Source organism: Pygoscelis adeliae, unplaced genomic scaffold (genome assembly GCF_000699105.1).
Source record: "Pygoscelis adeliae isolate BGI_AS28 unplaced genomic scaffold, ASM69910v1 Scaffold87, whole genome shotgun sequence".
NCBI lineage: Eukaryota > Metazoa > Chordata > Aves > Sphenisciformes > Spheniscidae > Pygoscelis > Pygoscelis adeliae.
In genome coordinates, this window is record NW_008825098.1 from 1,182,252 (window position 1) to 1,186,859 (window position 4,608).

Genomic DNA, 4,608 nt, shown 5'->3' on the forward strand with positions numbered 1-4,608 from the left:
AAGTTTTTAATTTCCTTTGCTTAGTATCAGCTGTCTGTAGAAAATTAACATTATAAGCATAAAACAAAAATACCTATTTAAAATTGATATGACCAAAATTCATATATAGATCTCAGTACAGCTGCAGATCTCACATAGCTATATCAACCGACCACCATGAAGTTTATAGGTTTAAGTCATATTTTGCATTTAACAGATTTTAATTTAGCTTGTGGTTTCTTCTGCTTTTTGTACTCAGCAATGGGCAAAGAAAAATTTCTACCAAACCTACGCAATATTAAATAAGCCAAAGACAGACCACGGTATAACCAATTATGGGATAAATCTCCCATGAATGTCAATGGGAAAAAAATGGATCCCTTAAGACATACCCTTGTAGCCAGCAAGAAGCAAAACACCTTCAGTCTTAAAGCTGTTCAGACATGCTGAGACTGTCTCCCGTCACATTCTGGTGCATCACCTTTCCTTCCCAATTTCTCCCTAGAGTCCTTTCTCATATAAGCGTATCCTGTTTACTGAGTAGATTTATAAGTAATGTGACGATTCTTAGTGAGACTCTCATCTTCATGTGAGATTTGAAGTATTTGCTTAAATGCAAGTTTGCTTCAATAAATAGACATATTTTATCCTTAATAAAATGAAGGCTACCTACAAGAAAGAGAGGAAAAACACATCACTCAGAAGAGGATAGTGGCTTTCTACACTCTTAAACAGGCAACTGTTTGATGGGCTTCGGACATAAGCAGAAAGTGTCAGTTGCCTACAGTATGAAAAGCGACTGTTAAGAGGGCATAGTGGTACCTTAAGGACATGGCCACACAGTGAGTTGTGTTCTGTAATGAGTGCAGATCCCACCTGACAGACCCAAGTGTGAGCCAAACCAGAAACAGCAGAGACAACTAGAGTTTTGCTTGCTGGTGGCGGCAGCGGCAGCAGGAGCAGCAACACTGGGCAGCAGCTTTAAAAAAAAAAAAAAAAAAAACTAAAAAGACCTAGGTACAAAAGAACTACCCTGAATTAGTAGAAGCAGCAGCTGTCTTTTGATACATTGCTCTTTTCCATTTCTTTGTCTTTCAAATAATGTCAGATAAGACATTTTCCCAAAAGCAGCTGTGGCATTTGTCATCCAGGGACGATAAACTCAAGACCAACCTAAGAGAAGAATAACAAGGCATACTTATCAAGCGTACGATCACTGTAGAGTATGTAAAAGGAAGAAAGAGGACCCCAAATATAAAGAAAGGGGGGAAAAAAAAAAACCCCACATAATAGCCACACTGAGGAAATTATTATTGACTTATGTAAGGGGGGCAAGAACAAGTGAGACCAAAATATTGGTGTGCTGACAGTGTGAGCGTTAACTTTTTTCTGGTATGAAAAATGTTTGAATTTATGATCTTACTCTATTTGTTTTTCCCTTATCATAGATTTAAATAGGATTAGCAGATCTTGCACCAGATTTAAAATTTAAAACTTCCAGCAAATAAGTTCAGATTTGCCATCCCTGTTATTTCTGCAGAACACGTGGAAAAGAAAAATGCTACAGATGTACAGATGCACATAATGCATGCTGAAAACCTACATGACATGGCACAGTACATTCTGGAAACCAATTTTTAATACCTAAAAATCGACGACATGTAGTTATGCCAAGTCACTGGCACGCTAATGGCTCTAACAGTGTTTCATTAAGAAGCAGAAAACCAGGAAACAGTGACATGTTTAATGTAAAATGAAGATGCAGTGAATATAGAGCATTTGCACAATACAAGCTTCAAATGAAAAGTATTCATCTACATATGACTAATGATTTGTTTAAAATACATCTGATACAGAGACTTTTTAGATATAATGTAATTTACATTCACCGTGTCACCATATTTGATTTTATCTGTATTATTTTCACTGATGCAAATTAATCTTGTATATTTTAGATGTTCTCCTATAATTTAATTTTAAAGTGATACTGTAGTTTAATAGCCATCTTAACAGCCACTGCTCTCTAAAGAATGGGATAATATGGCAAAGCTTATTAAAAATACATTATTTCATTGTAAAAATTATCCCTGTGATGCTATTCCACTCACTTTAACAAAACCACCATAATTTTGGCCATGTTTCCCCATAGTTTCCCCCTATACCCACAAACCCTTGTGCATTTCTTAACACCTCTCTGCCTAATTGGAGTCCATGCATTCTTATTTCCTAAACACTTCTTCACTCCTCTCCACAATGACATCTTTCTTAGGTGACTCTTAGAGTCATATCACCTATATGATTCATGGCATATCACTAAAATCAGAGACTATCACCCTAGCAGTGGATTTGGCAAGGTGGCTAGAAAATAAAGTATTTTTTATCAAGAGTGTACTCTTACAGCAATGAAGGTTAACTCTATATTCAGCTGCACCAGAAAAAGGACAGATTTTCAGAACTTGACACAGTCCTGTGCAACTTGATCTAACTGTGAAGGCAGCTCTGCTTTGGGTCAGAGGTGGGAACAGATGACCTGAGAAGGTCCCTTTCAACTTAAATTTTTGTATGATATTATGATTTTCAAAATCATAAAAAAAAAAAAAAGTGGGTTTTGCTCTTTCTACAAGGTTTTGTGGAGAGTCTTTACTCCTCTACATATTTGCTCCTTCATGCCTTGGAATAACCTTAAAACGCTTCTCAGCGTTACTATGATGCAAAAGGAAGAAGATGGCAGCTGAGGATCTGTGGAGCAGTGTGGGTGAAGCTCTGCTCCATTAGATTTCTGCCAATACCAATGGTCAAGAACAACCCTTTCTCAGCACCGCTTAGTTTCACACAAAAGGGACAGTCAGACACATTTTTTTTGTCCTTCAAGCTGATAACCAGTGAAAGCAGTTGAAGTAGAATCCAAAAATCTAGCAAAAAATATTTTCTAAAACTCAAGACAACAACTTGTAAGACTCAATATAACAACTTATGATCTGAAAATTGTGGTGATTTCTGTAATACCATAGAGACATAACACGATGCTTTCACAGCCTGAAATGTGCTAGATATGCATACCAAGTAAATAACGCTGTCTTGCCATTTCCATAATATTGGAAAATTCAAGATTTTTAAGCAGATTGTTGACATTGCAACTATTTTAGAAGTTCTAATGCACTTTGAAGAGCTCAAGTGAGCAAAGCACTGAATTATCTGCATAAATATTACACTATAGACTACAATAATAATCCCATTAGGAATCTTCAGCTTTATTTGCCCTGTTGGATTAGTTCATTCTATAATACATTGCTGGCATTTTGCTCTAACAGCCAGTGACTCTTAGAATTCCTGATTACATGATTACACTCAAAAGCCTCATTATTTCAAAATGTTTTATCATCAACTGATCACTTTTATATTACTTTGGGGACAACTCCACAAGCCTGTTCTTACAAGATTAGCATCACAGTCCTTAACTACATTTTGTTTACTTAACTCTACAGGCTCCTAAAATCTCAAAATTTGGAAGAGGTAAAGAAAAGCTTCCTCATCCGAAAGAAACAGGTAAATTGTTTATTTTCGTTCATCTGATAAAGTATGTTCTCAAATGTAAAGATATTTTTCCTTTTTATTCTTAATTCGCTACTTAACTGAGGTTTAAACAATGTACAAAGAACATAGCACACTACAGCTGTATCATTTCACGCTGTGATCTAATTAGACTTTATCAACTAAATAGGAAAGGACTGAGTCAATATTTGAATGAAGGATTCAAATGAACAAGAGCATCTGCAGTGAGACTTCTGATAGTTTTACATGCAAGTCTGCCTTCTGAGCCACTGTCAATAATCCAACCTAGTGTTAACAATGCAGGAATGTTTCTCTACTGTGGCTCTTGATAATTCAGTAACCCATATCCTCTTAGTCACCAGCTGGGAGACAGGAGAGACAGCATTGGGCTGCATTTACAAGCTCCTCTTCCTTCACTGCAGTTCATTGCAGCAGTGGAGTTGCATGTGCAGATCCTATCCATTAAAATGCAGCTGTGGGCTGGGACTCAGCAGAGAAAAGAAAACAGTATTTGCCCCGACCCATGCAGCACAGCTGAGGAGCTCAGCCTGAGAAGTAAATCCTCCTTCAATTCTGGTACTGATATTTCACTGTCTCTTTCTCATCCCTGTCTTCTCACAGCCTAAAGAGCCCACCAGTTCCCTGACGCAGGCCCTACAACCTTCTACAGCCCCATTCCTCTTCATGTAACTTCACAGCAAGCCACTGCCTTTCCTAGAGCCCACATCCAGGCTGTCCTTGACCCGCCTATACTACACCCTCAGCTCCAGCAAACCAGCCACCAACACCTCCTCTACACAGTCATGGCTCTGTGTATCAGCCTAGAGCTCAACACAGGAAGGCCATGACTTCCTAGACCATCCTTGACTCAAGGAACTGCCAAAGTAATTTAGCTGGTGTTGTGGTTTAACCCCAGCCAGCTACTAAGCCCCACACAGCTGCTCGCTCACTCCCCCGCAGTGGGATGGGGGAGAGAATTGGAAGGGTAAAAGTGAGAAAACTTGTGGGTTGAGGTAAAGACAGTTTAATAGGTAAAGCAAAAGCCACACACGCAAGCAAAGCAAAACAAGGAATTCA